The sequence below is a fragment of the Nicotiana tomentosiformis genome, chromosome 11 (genome assembly GCF_000390325.3).
Source record: "Nicotiana tomentosiformis chromosome 11, ASM39032v3, whole genome shotgun sequence".
In the NCBI taxonomy this organism is placed as follows: Eukaryota; Viridiplantae; Streptophyta; class Magnoliopsida; order Solanales; family Solanaceae; genus Nicotiana; species Nicotiana tomentosiformis.
The window spans coordinates 52,044,191-52,059,601 of record NC_090822.1 but is presented as its reverse complement, the minus strand read 5'-3'; positions in this window follow the sequence as shown (position 1 = coordinate 52,059,601).

Here is a 15,411-nt window from a genome sequence, read left to right as displayed (position 1 = left end):
GTGCAGCCTGATCCGTTAATTATTACTCACAATCAGGCCCTCAGCCTCACTTAGTCATTAATCTCTCCTGTCTCTCGGGCTCACAGTTTCATGAAAATCAGCCTGTCATGATGATATGTTGTATCAATGGATGGAAGTAGAGACTGAGATATGATATGCAAATGATAGATGTGACTAAGTTCACAATTGTAAATTTAAACAAGTAATTCAACAGTAATACAACCTCTATGGGTCCCAAAAATATCTGCACATGGCCTAAGCATGATTTCTAGCGTCAATTATAGTTCAGGTGCTCTAACACATTGAGTACAGTAAAAATGTCCAGATAAGATAGTTACACAGTTCCATTGAATCGACTAAATCACAATTCACATGGTGCATGCCCACACGCCCTTCACCTAGCATGTGCATCACTTCAACATCAATCACATAACATGTAATACGGGATTTCATACCATCAGCACCAATTTTAGAAGTCTTACTTATCTCGAACAAGACAAATCCAATACCGAGCAAGCCAAACGATACTCCAAAAATGCCATCCTTCGTGTACCGACCTCTGAACGGCTCAAAACTAGCCAAAAGCAACTAATTCCAAATGATAAAGGTCAAATCTTTCATCAAAACCCCAAAGTCAACCAAAACAAAACTTATAAAATCCTACAACCCATTAAATTACGAGTCCAACCATACTAGTTTTATCCAAATCAAACTCCGGATCGATGTTCAAAACTCGAAGATTCACTCTATGAATCTTTAGACAAAACCCCCAATTGGTCTCTTGAAATCCTCAGTCAAATGCCAAAAACGAAGATAGATTCATGAAATATAATAAAAATTTAGAGCATAATACTTACCCCAATCCATATGGTTAAAATCGCTTCAAAAAGCATCTCAATCCGAGCTCCATAGCTCCAAAAATGCAAAAATGTCTGAAACCTTCGAAATAGAGTACTTTATACACTGTTCCAGGGGTACTCTTCGCATTCACGGTCACAAACCTCATGATTACGATTACAAAATTTTGCAGGATAATTTTTACCCTATGTGATCTCGGCCATTTCCCCGCGATCACGATGAACAAACTTCCATCTAACCCTTCCCAACTCTTCTCAAATAGCCTGTAGTTTATTAGCCATAAAATTCTGTACAAAACTCCAAATGAGAAACGGTTTAATTTTCTAAATAATAGACACAAAGGGATACAACTTCCATTTTTGAATTATCTCCAAATTCTTTATAGCTTGCGAGTTATAAACTTCCTAAGTTGGGTCAGTGCAACTGTGATTTTCTTTTCTGCGATTGCAAGAAGGATTCCACGATCGCGATTCACAGCTCCATTTTTCCTATTTAACTCTTCGGTATCGTGACCAAATCCACTCGATCGCAATGTACACCCCTGTAGCCAAAAACCAGCAACTAAAAATGGCCTAGAAATGGTCCGAAACCACCCCGAAACTCACCGAGCCACTCAGAATTCCGTCCGAAAACACCAACAAGTCTCATAACATTGCACGGACCTACTTGAGGCCTTAAATCACGCATAACAACATAAATGTCACAAATCGTCAATCAAGATCAATCTTTTAAGTTTATAAACTTCAAACTTCGAACCAGGCGTCCAATTTAAGCCTAACCAATCCGTAATGAAGCCGAATTTTGCATACAAGTTCCAAATGACATATCGAACGTATTCCAACTCCCGGAACAACAATCTGAACCCGATAACATCGAAGTCAACTCTTGGTTAAACTTATGAACATTCCAAACCTTTAAATTTCCACCTTTTGCCAATGAGTGCCGATAACTTTGAGAAATATCTAAATGCAAATCCGGGCGTATGCCCAAGTCTAAAATCACCATCCAAACCTAACAGAACCATCAAAACTTCGATCCGAGGTCAAATACTTAAAAGTCAAACTTGGTCAACTCTTCCACCTTAAAGCTTCCTAGTTGAGAATCATTCTTTTAAACTAATTCTGAATTACCAAAAAACTAAAATCGACGATAACCACAAGTCATACTACATCATACAGAGCTAATCATGCCCTAAAACCACCGAGCGAAATGCAAATGCTCAAAACGACTGGTCCGGTCGTTACATCCTCCCCTACTTAAGCATACGTTTGTCCTCGAACATGCCAAGAGTCGTTCCAAAGATATCAAATCGCCGTGTAATTTTACTATACAAGAATCTGGGGGTGATCCCACATCACCCTATTCTATTTAGGCCCGACAACACAACATACTGAAGATCATTACTTCAACCTTATCCCCTAAACCACAGAATCCTATTTCCTGCATCCGGAATATCCTATAAAAGTCGAACCTCGCATCTACACACTGTATAAGTCTGAACAGGCTGTATCAAGCCATAACCATACCCGAAGATGTACTTACATGACATACCACAAGACTCGCATACTCGTAGCAAAACTTTCGATCACAATAGCTGCTCAAAGCATCCCAATACCGGTAGTAAACCTCATATCAAACAAAACCTCATTCTAAAACCCTCGTACACAGCCGATGATGAAAGAAAAATGCAAAACTCATAACCATTCATCAGATCAACAAGTCGTGGAGCACCCTCTCCTTCGACAAGAACTATAGCCAATTTTTAAGCTGATCAGTGACATTATCCTTCCAAATATACCGCAACCAAATCTGATAGTACCCATTGTAGGTCCAATAAACTCAACTCCTCAAACACAACCACTCTAGTGACACGCAACACCAATATAACCTAAAGTCACAACCGTGCAGTCCGTGCACCAACAAGAAACAATTCAAATGTACTTAAACATGGAAAATGACTCAAATTGGAGGACCGTCCCGCAAAATCAACAAGTACCACCACAACCGCAATGATATGAACCCATCATACATAGGTGCACCAGACACACTAATCTAACACAAAAGATCATATCCTATCACTGCCCAACTACAATACGTGACCCATCCAAACACCGATCCATACGAAATACCTCGAGTCCTCAATGGTCAAAATCGATAACCGTAAGCAATTCGATGCCAAGTACACAAGTGCATGATCCTAACCATGGAAAAGCAAACAACACAATATACAACCGCCTCGAAAGACCATAACCAAAGCGCAATCAACCATTCAACAACCTAATACCCATCTTGCTCAAATTCCGTTATAATCCCCAAACAGAACCTCACCATATGTGCATATAACCAACAAATCACTACCCCTAGTAGCATAGAGAGTAGTAAAACATAGATCATATCAGAACATGAATATGATCAACTCAAACCGAATGGCACCTCCCTAAAAAATAGTAGTACGGAGTCAACCAATCCGACCCAGTGTAGAATACACATCCTCGCTGGGCCCCAAATCAACTTTAGTCATCCGCAAATAGATAAATAATTATCCGAAAGTCCACAATGACCTAACCATAACACATACTATCTTTGGCCACATTTTCACAGTAATCCGCAAATAGATAAATCATCTGGCTAGCTTTGGCCACATTTTCATAGTCCACAACCACGATACAATCTGCTCTTGAGAACTCTCATCTCCAAATCCATAGAATGCACGAATCACCATATCTGATCCTAACTCCACCACCCGAATGTCCAAAACATCTCTCACACACGATCATCCAATGAGAAATAATTCTATCATTCTTCTGTGCCACATAGCAAAATTTGAATATCAATAGTCGATCAACCAGATGAGTACCGCAATACCAATGAAGCATCCGTAAGTCAAAACACAGTGCACCTTCTGAAATGCGCACTCTTCTCATGAATTACCGAGTAGTTATAGAATTTGCCGAAACATCAGAAACCGTCCATGCTGTGAAAGAGTTCATGACCTTCCTTTTCAAAAATGAACTGTGACCTTGCACCTGAAAATCTCAAACTCGCACAACACACCGCATCTATCATGCCATCATATGAAAGGTATGAGAAACTCATGATCAACTCTGAATCACCAGCAGAATACATACCCGATCAGGCAGAAACCTTCCATTTGACCTCATCTATGAGAAAATCCCAATACGTAACATGTTCCTCATGCCAGTCGGAAATATCCACCTTGAACCGTGATAGAAATCATCGAGAGCACTTTGGAATCCATTTGCACATAACTAAGCTACCAGAACCGAATCCCTCTAGCTCAACAAAGCCATGCAAGTCGCCAAAACCCAAGAACATTGCCATAAAACACCTGTATAGACTCACCACATCATAAGTATCCCAAGAACTGATCATACCCATTACCGTGCTGATCCAGCATTCTACAAAACTGTCCTATTTCTCCGAGTCCCTTCTGAATTACCCTCAAGGTGACACTTCTCCTTGCTAGAACACCACGATCCTTAACCAAAATTCATCCCACGAGATCCTAGAATAAAACCATACCGCTCTAAGGACCATAAGCCGTTGTACTCCCTCTTAAGCACCCCAAAAGTACCACCACCAAGACGCCCACTCTGAAGAGACCTTCTGTGAATCTAAAGTCGTTCCTTTTTTACCCTTACGATATTGAAATGTAGAATCCATCGTGATACAGAAATACTGCAAGACTCGACACCGTCCAATGTAAATCTCAGATTCTAGCTATATGCACATCCTGAAAAAGAATTTCCAATTGCCACATATAAATCTTGAACCCATTAAAACCCTTTCGAGAGTCATCTACTCTGCTCAAATCTCACTTGCACCACCCAAATGGCCGAACGACATGTGCCCCATTAGCACAATAACAACCAAAGAAATAATCCACATCTCTAAACAACCAAGTAAATTCCTACTCCATGCACACTACATCCGTCACAAATAACCACTCAATCATTCCATCATTCACATATACCTATAGAGTGTAATGAATCATGCATCTAGAAGTTTCCTTGATTTAGTCATCCTCAAAATCACACTCTGCAAGTCATAATCGGTCCACAAGTATGCCTTAGACCGAAATGGATACAACACATGATCGTACAATCAACTAGTCGATAACAGACTCCCCCACTTGGCTCAAAGACATGGAATAAAAATATTGATAACTTACATTAACCATACCCCATTTCTGCAATAATACCACCATGAGGTTCAACTAAATCCTTCATAAACCCATGTAACACAATCCATATAATACCTCAAGTCAATTGCGAATCTCGCATTCATCCTCGTGATGGTCAGGTCAACTATTACAACCGATCCAACTCAAATCGCACAAATATAAGGATCACACATTCGTATATTATCGAGCAAGTTATAACCCACCTGCTTAGCCTCAAACTGACATCTCTTTATACCATTTCGCAGCCAGTACTACTACGCTATCACCTAATCTTCCTGATCCTAAACTCATTAATAAGTCATGAGAATCTAATTCGTTCCATAATTAATCAACATGAAAAATTACGCATTACGATCATAACTCAAGACTATACCTCACGTCAAGACAGAAATCAAGCACCCAATAGTCCTTTCTACATCACAAGCAACCTCTTATCGTCATATTCAAATCACTTAAACACCTTCCGCCATCACATCACACTCATCATATAGCCATCCAACAACTCATCGAGCCGCAAATTCCACACATAGGGACACTACTGGACATATGAGTCCAGAAGCACATGCTCACACAACCAAAATCTCCGTTCTCAAGCAACAGTCAAAACCCGGCCTCAAGTCCTACAGACTGGCCCATCCTCAGCACAAAGAAATCACATTTCGCACCTCATCCATAGAATCACAAGTCGTCGATGTACAACTAATACCGAGCACTCACATGCGCATATGAGTGTGTGGAAGTAATTCAAAGTGTTACGCTTCAAGCTGAATCAATGCTGCACGATAAGGAAAGAAAGAAGGGAAGTTTATCCTAATGCCCTAGAGCCTCTCGAAGATAGGTATGAACGTCATCATAGCGATCTGCAAGACTCTACTAGACACTTGCTCATGATTCATAGAACCTATGAACCTAGAGCTCTGATATCAACTTGTCATGACCCAAAATTCAACTAGCCGTGATGACACCTAACCCAACCCACTATGTAAGCCTATTTAACAATAATCCAATTAAAATGAGATTTACTGAGAGAAACAATGATAATAAAGCTGAACTTCTATACAAAGAGTTCCCAAGGACTTGTAGTACAAATCAAGAGCTTCTTAGATTTAGATTTTTATAAGACTTGATTGAAATAATTATATCTGTTCGAAATGTAAATGAACATAATTCGAATCTAGTGCTACTAAGGACAAGTGATAGCCATAACTGGAACGCAGGTACATCTTCCGATCTAGCTCCCGCTGTACGCAGCAACATCAGCATCCAATATCTGCACGCAAGGTACAGAAGTATAGTATGAGTACAACCGACCCCATGTACTCAATAAGTAACAAACCTAAGCATATGTTAAAAGTAGTGATGAGCTGGGACAAGGGTCAGAGTCTAACTCCAATAACCAACAACAGTTCATAAGAGTCCAACTACAATAACCAACAACAGTTCATAAGAGTCCAACTCCAATAACCAACAATAGTTCATAATAGTAAAATAAAGATGGTACAAGAAATAATTCATCTTGTTCACAATTACGGAAAATAGGCATGCTTTTAAAGTATAACAGTAGATCCCAAATCTTTCACCGAAAACCCCAAAAATATATAGGTAAGTTTGAAAACTGCAATTCTTCCCAAAAACCTTTCAACAATAAATAAGATGTTTCATTTTTTAGATAGCATGAGGGAAATACATCTCTATGCCTACATGTCAATATACAGGTGAAATCATGAATGTCACTGAAATCGAGTAGCATAAGGAAATGCATCTCTATGCATGTATCTCGAGTACGCATGTCAAATGCAATGCATCTCAGTGATGAAATCATGTACTCACACTCTCATAGTACTCAACCTCACTATCTCATACTTTTCACTCGTCATGCTCAATCACTCGACATAGTCAGTTACTCAGTACTGAACAGGGCTGATCCAGCCCAGGGAACATCCAACCTAAATTTAAATGTATAGGGCAAATCCATGCCCAGGGAACTCCATCCCAAATGTGAATATATAGTGGAACTCCATGCCCAGGGAACTCCATGCTAATATAATATCCACTGCGCTCACTATGGGGTTGCAAACTCCAGAGGGGCTCCTTTGTCATGCCCCGAACCTGGGGGGGGGGAGGGGGCGAGACCGGCACTGATGCCTCACCTAACCTAGCATAAGAACTTGCGACTAAGGGACTCTGAACATATAATGTCATGATTTGGCCATGGGGCCACATTAAACGACAATTTGCAAAGAAAAAGATAAAACTGAATAGAAACTAGCGCTGACTAAACATCAATATAAAGTTGGGGCGACAAGGCCATCATAACAACTACAGCTGACAAACCAACAAAATATAATACCAGGCCTACAAGCCTAACATACTGCACTAATTGACATGCTATGTATACTAGCCTCTACTGATGGATGTACCTGTGATCAGAACAGGGCCCCAACATACCCATAACATATATATATACACATACAGAAGATGTACACAAAACCCTAGACCCGGCAAATCCGAAGGACGTGGAGCTTACCGATCAGACTGAACTCACGCAATACCTACCGTGGAGGTCTACCCGTCTGTCTATCTGAAGCTGCATGCATGAAATGCAGCATCCCCATAAAAGGGACGTCAGTACAAAATAATGTACCGAGTATGTAAGACAATAAGATAGCTTAAAGCTGAAACTGAACTAATAATATAATAACTGAAAGTAATTGGGAGTCAAAGATGATCTGGAGATACACTTACCTGCTGATACTGACTCAACTCATTAAATATAGTAAGTAAAATAAATGTCCGTCCCTATAAGGCTCGGTACGTGTAACTGTTCGATCATAGTAGGCTCGCTCATAGGTGCTCGACCATACTAGGCTAGGTATCTCGACCATTCTTGGCTAGCTCATAGGCGCACGGCCACAGTAGGCTCAGTATATAACTTACCATCTGATCAGGGTTGCCCAATAGGGGCCTGCCCACCGATTATAGCTCGATGGTGGTGAAAATACTGTAAAATTGTATATATATAGACCTTCTGCTCTCTTGACTGGAAGAAGACAATATTCAATTTAATATAAAGTCCCGATAAGGGAGAATACTGTAACTTATGAGACTAGGATAATGTATATAAATTCGGGAGTATGGACTTCTCTCTATGCCTCGTTATCAAACACATGTAGTTACGAGATCATGCCAAAATGAAGGAACAGGTTAACCTTAACATACCTTATCACAATCTTTCCAATCACTAAGTTGAACTCGCCTCTTCGCACCTTAATCTACAACAATGATAATCATACTATCATTAAGTTATGAAAGGTACAACTATGGCACAACGATTGACAAGCTTATTTTGTATTAAAATGGGCAGCATCTCCCCTATAATCCTTACTTCCTCCAAATTAAAGATAACACCAACAAAACAAGAACAAAATAATAACAACATATATACATTATTTTCCAACCTTATATACACCACAAAATACTACAAAATAGCCCAATACACCCCAATCTCTCCATACAGTAAACGACCACCGTAGTAGTGTCAAATAGCCCAAAAATGTTACGACGAACGACCAGCCCACCACCCTAAATTTATGTGGTGTTTCTCCATACCCTTACTCCTCCAAAACTCCACAAAATAGTATTAAAACAAGCAGCCCAACAACAACACAAAATAGTCCATAAAACAGTCCGCTACAAGTGAATAACTCGAACTCACGGCTTCCGATCACCGTCCCGTGAGTTCTTACAACATAGAACGACTTACCATGCATTTACAAAAGAAATAATTGATGAAAGAGAGCAGTAAACTTACCTTATTTGTTGGATTACTCAGCTCCTCTCTGGGTTCTTCAAACTCTAGGTTTTACCTACAATTAGAACTTGAAACGGATAGAAAATAAATTAGGGTTTGTGGGCAATTTTTTGGAGGCTTTTTGCAGAGCTTATGTCTGGTTATTATGCCCTATTATCAGTCTAATATATGAAGGAAATATTCCTTTAAAAGGCCTCTTTGGATGACCCGAACTGGCCCATTTTCGGACTCTCATTTAAGCAAGTAGGTGACGCACCTACTTGTCACCTAGCAGCTTGCGCAGTCTCGCAAAAACACATATCTCTCTCTACTCTGATGTTGTATTGACAAACAGTTTAATTAGTTAGAAAATAGACTCATATATATTCCATTTGATGGGTGTAACACCCCATAACTCTAAGTATATTGGGAGAAAATCGCAGTTATATTTGACCCAAATTTCAGTAAAACTTATGAACGTAACTTGTGATGACTTTCATCGACTTTTGTTCCACAACTTGCTTGAGCTCAAAACATAACACACGACTATCATACGACTAACATAACTCATAACATAATCCCTTATCATGTTAAGCACCCTAGTCTCACCCCAAAAGTACATGTTATAACATTCTCAACTTGTCGACTTTTGGCGAAACATTATTTCTTCAATTCCTTTAGCTTCTGAACCTTCCAACCCTCTTTGTACTTTTTGTTCATGATCATCAATATTTGTAACCTCCGAGGTAACATGATTAACTTACTTTATATACTTTAAAAGATGATCTCATTTTGGGTCCTACATTAGTTTGCTTACGACACACTTTTACGTACGAAAATATATGGTGTAACATCATTCCCCTTGGGAACATTCCTCCTCGAATGTTTACTTTTAGAGACATTGAAAATTTTTGCTAGAATATCCTCCATACACTAGACTAAAACCAACCTGTACGCAGCCAGAAAACATACTATGCATGCCATACATGGACAATATCTATAAATAGCAACACTTTGCCTCACACAACCATAAGTCATAAATACTGAAAGTCAAAAAAATAAGAGCTTACCTGATGACCTACTAGCCTGAATAGAGCTGTGTTGTAGCATCTCATCTCGAGCCATATATTCAGTTTGAAATAGGTGGGTGTATTTAGACTTCATTTCTTCCTCCGCTTCCCACGTCATCTCTTCCACATTCTTGCTTCTCCATAAAACCTTCATGGAGGCTACCTCCTTAATTCATAGCTTGCGGATTTGTCGGTCTAGGATGGCAACTGGAACTTCCTCGCATGACAAGTCATCCGTAATCTGTACATCATCAGTGGGCACCCCTCGGGTAGGATCGCTAATGCACTTCTATAGCATAGATACGTGAAAAACAGGATGGACTGACTCCAATTCTAAGGGCAATTCTAACTCATAAGCTACTTGGCCCACCCTCTGAATGATCCTATAAGGCCCAATATACCGTGGGCTAAGCTTGCCTTTCTTTGTAAACCTCATCACGCCCTTCATAGGTGATATCTTTAAGAATACCCAGTCATTAACCCTGAACTCTAAGTCTTGTCGCAGCACATCATCATATGACTTCTGACGACTCTGAGCTATCAATAGTCGCTCCCAGATAAGCTTTACTTTCTCTACGGCCTGCTGCACCAGGTTTGGCCCATGTAACCCAGATTCTCCAACATCAAACCACCCTAAAAGAGATCTGCACTTACGCCCATACAAAGCTTCGTACGGAGCCATCTGGATACTGGAGTGGTAACTGTTATTATATGAAAACTCGATAAGAGGTAGATGTTCATCCCAACTTCTTTTAAAATCCAACACATGCTCGTTACATATCCTCGAGCATCTAAAATGTGCGCTCGTCTTGTCCGTCAATCTGTGGATGAAAAGTCGTGCTGAGATTCACCTGAGTCCCTAGACCTCTCTGAAATGACCTCCAAAAATGTGCTGTAAACTGCCCCACGGTCAGATATAATAGACACTGGTACTCCGTGTACCCGCACTATCTTCTTAATATATAATTTCGCATAATCTTTGGATGTATATGTAGATCTGACCGGTAGGAAATGTGCTGATGTATATGTAGATCTGACGGACTGTCACCCATATAGAATCAAACTTACGATGAGAACGAGGCAAACTTGTGATAAAGTCCATGTTTATTGCCTCCCATTTCCATGTTGGGATCTCTATACTCTGCATTAGCCCTTCGGGCTTCTGATGCTCTACCTTCACCTACTGGTAACTAGGACACTGGGCGACAAAATCAGCAATGTTCTTCTTCATATCGTTCCCCCAGTACACATCCTTAATGTCATGATACATCTTCGTGGACCCTAGATGAATGAAGTACCACGAATAATGTGCCTCTGACATAATCCTATCTCGTAGCCCTACTATATCTGGAACACACAAACGACCCCTATATCTGAGCACCCAATCTCCCTTAAGCTCTAACAACGACTTCTTTTACTACGTAACACACTCTCTCAACTAGACCAACTCTGGGTCCTTGTACTGCTTTTCCTTGACTTCAGCTATGAGAGATGATTTTGCAGTGTTTTGGAGTACAACTCCACCATCGTCAGAATCTACTAACCGAACCCCCAAACAAGCCAATTGATGAGTCTCTCTACTAATTGTCTTTTCTCAGCCTCTACATGTGCTAAGCTACCCATAGATCGGCGACTTAAGGCATCTGCTACAACATTAGCTTTCCCTGGATAGTAAAGAATGTTAACATCGTAATCTTTCAATAACTCTAGCCATTGCCTCTATCGCAAATTCAACTCTTTTTGCTTGAAGATATATTGCAGGATTTTATAATCTGTAAATACATCAACATGAATACCATATAAATAATGCCGCCATATCTTAAGTGCATGGACAACCGCAGCTAACTCGACTTCGCGGGTCAGATAATTCCTCTCGTGCTTCCTCAAATGCCTTGAAGCATATGCAATTACCTTCCCATGTTGCATCAGGACACATCCTAACCCAACATCTGAGGCACACGGCATAACCCTCTAGACACTCGGGAAGTGTTAGAACTGGCACTGAGGTCAACCTGTTCTTAAGCTCTTGGAAAATCCGCTCGCAAGCCTCCGTCCACTGAAAATTAGTTTCTTTCTGTGTCAACTTCATCAATGGTGTTGAAACGAAAGAAAAACCCTCTACGAACCTCTGGTAGTATCCTGCCAAGACTAGAAAGCTACAAACCTCCGGTAGTATCCTCCCAAGCCTAGAAAGCTACGAACCTCTGTCGGAGTAGTCAGTATAAGGATAGGAATTAATGTACATGCGGTGACATAAGGTGTGACTTACGTGCGTGTTGCTAGTAAGGGAATTACTTGAAGCCACGCGACGTCATAAGGTGGGCTAAAGTGCGTGTAGCTATTTCGGAAAAAATGCTTTCAAAACTATTTAAATGTAAGGCTCACGCGGTGGTATAAGGACAGATTGTGATTGAAATTGGGAAATGTTAATACGAGGCATCACCTCGGTTGTGATTCTTGTGATATACGAGGCGGTACCTCGGTTGTGATTCTTGTTGTGCATCTCATGTCCAAAGGAGTTATTGGCTCGTTGTATTATTCTTCCTTGTCTTAGAAGTTTTTGTCCGCATTTGACTATTGTGGTTCTCTTTAATTGCTTCCTTTATGTTATCTCTATGCTTACAATTCTATCATTAGTCTATGCTATTAACTTGTTTCGTATCAATTATTTCCCGCTTTCCATTACTTCTCTTTATAATGTTTTCATTCTATTTATTATGTCTTAGTAGGTGTCTTGACCTGGCCTCGTAGCTACTCTACCAAGGTTAGGCTTGATACTTACTGGGTACCGTTGTGGTGTACTCATACTACGCTTCTGCATATCTTTTTGTGCAGATCTAGGTGTGTCTGCCCATGCTGGACGTTTGTGTTTGATTGTAGCTGTCATCCGGAGACATCAAGTTATACCTGCTCGGTGTCCGCAGACCTCGGAGTCACCTTCCATTATCCTTTCAGTATTGTTGATTCCTTATTAGATAGGGTTGTAGTAAATGTTTTGGAACAAATATGTAGAGCTTATGACTCAGTTTCACTGGGTTTTGGGAGTATTGTACTTGTGATTCAGTCTTTAGATATTTTATGAGATTTATTAGTTTACATCATGTTTTTAGCCTTTATTTCTATCATTTTCGCTCATTAGTTACGCTTACCTAGTCTTAGAGACGAGGTGCCATCACGCCATTCTAAGGAAGAAAATTTGGGTTGTGACACATTTTCAATATGATAATAGAGCACATAATTCCTCAAAAGCATACTTATATATTAAAATTGCATACACACAGAGTTTTAGTGGCTGGCATGGTCAGAAAAGGTATTAAAATAATCATATAGAGGGATAATATTACAAAGCTTAGGGAAAAAACCATCTACAAGATTATGACATGAACAATAAAAAAATTAGAAATCCATGAACCAGCATTAAATTCGAAGGAGGAGTAGTTGAATCCCACGAATCATCAACAATCCCGGCAAGTCAGAGTTCACGAGGTCTCCAAAATTTGAAATTCAAAATGTTTTCTCAAATCCCTTTCATCTTTTGCCATTCTTTTCAACAAGAATGCATTTACCTTTTTTTTTCTTATACTTCTCTATCACAGAAACTTTTTTTTGTTCAAAGGATAACTATTATATTATATTAAAGAGGAGTAGTACATGGAGCATGTGAAAACATAGACAATGTCCTTAGGGGTTGACCGCGTGATGGGTCGTTACAAAAAAGGGGTTAAAGGTAGCTACTACTACTATTTGTTCCCGTATCCCGGGATAAGCAAAAGGATCGTCCTAGAGGACTTCGCAAATAGAGTGAGGGTTGTAGAGCTGATGGTATAACGCTTCTGACAAAAAGTTTGCCTAAGCGGTCATCCTCCAAAGGTGTTGAACAAAAGATGGCGGTTGTGTAAAAAACAGTGATGCCTACAGTTTTATCCATGTTGCATCCAAGCTTTGCTAGTATATCTTCTATTGGTTTTGCTCCTTGTATGTGTAAAGTACAACATGATCATCAGTTACATGAACAGAAACCTGCAATCATTTATAAGATTAGCACATAAAGGGTGCGAGGTCTGCAAAATTGTAATAACTGCTTGAGCATCTAGGTTCACTTCTAGAGGTTTGTAACCATGATTAATAGCCAATTGCAAACCATGATATGGTGCACGTAGTTCAGTTTCATCGCTCCCATGAGAGATGTGATTCCCCACAAAGCCCGAGAGCCAGGTACCTGCTGGGTCATGTATGACACCACCAATCCCGCCATGGTCAGTATCTAATCAAGTTGAACCATCAGTGTTTAGTTTGAAATGGGTAATTCTAGGGGGTGCCATTTGAGTTGAAGGGGTATGCAACTATGTGAGAACGGTTGTACAACAACAATATAGTAAAATTCCGCCGCCATGTTAAGGATATGTGATTAGGAGAGGAGTTTTATAGGTGATCGAAAAACCTTGGCATTTCTAGCTAGCCAAATATGCTAGAGACAGAAAGGGGTGAGGATGGAATTTGGGATATTAAGGAAATTAGGAACATCGTTGTGCAAGTTGTTTTAGCCACTGAATTGGAGGGTTCTCAAGTCCATTTAGTCAAACAATTTTCGAAAGCATGTTAAAGTTAGACCAAATTGGTCCGGTGACTGGACAGTCTAGAAGGCGATGGTGAGTAGTTTCAGGATTTTTATGGCAGTGGGCGCAAGCATCATTGTTGAGTATGCCGAGGTGGTGATAGTATGTCGCAGTGGGTAGATGATGATGGCTGCAGAGCCAAAGGAAATGTTTGGTTTTTGGAGGTATTTGAAGTTTCCAAATCCACGTAAAGGAGTGTCTAGCGGGTGTAGGAAGTAATTGATGGGAGAGTGATTTTGTAGTGAAAGTCACATGCTTCATGAGGGCCCAAGCATAAGAGTCAGGGGAAGGTAAATAGGAAGGGATATGAACATTAAGTATATTCTGGAGTATTGAGGTTGGTAGTTTAAAAGGGAGGGATGTGAAATCCCAGCGGCCATGGGAGAGATAGGTAGAGACAGTATTGCTATAGTCGTGTTGGGGAAGTGACCCAGCTAAAGAGTTACGTAGGAGCATATTGGAGGTAGCCAAGAGTCGGTCCAAAAGTTAATAAGAGTGTCATTACCAATAATTCATTGTATTCCTTGTCCAATTACTATAGAGTTATTTCTAGTGTGTGTGCGCGCGCAAAGACACATGAATAAAAGCAGATTTAATATATAAAAGTGATAGGGAGTTTTATAGAATACTGTCATGTTACAATTTTGGTCTTAGAGCACATAAATGCCAATACAATTTCAAAAAACTATTTCTTTTTAGAATAGCCAACCTGTTTACCCGAAAAATGGATAGAGTTAAATTTGTACGTAGTTCTAAGGATATGTGGTATAGCTTAACACAAACCGTAAGGATAAATAGAAATATCAAATATGGATTGAAAAGAGTGCAAAGTAAATAAGGTTGTAAAGAATATGACTTTTAGGACTAAACAGG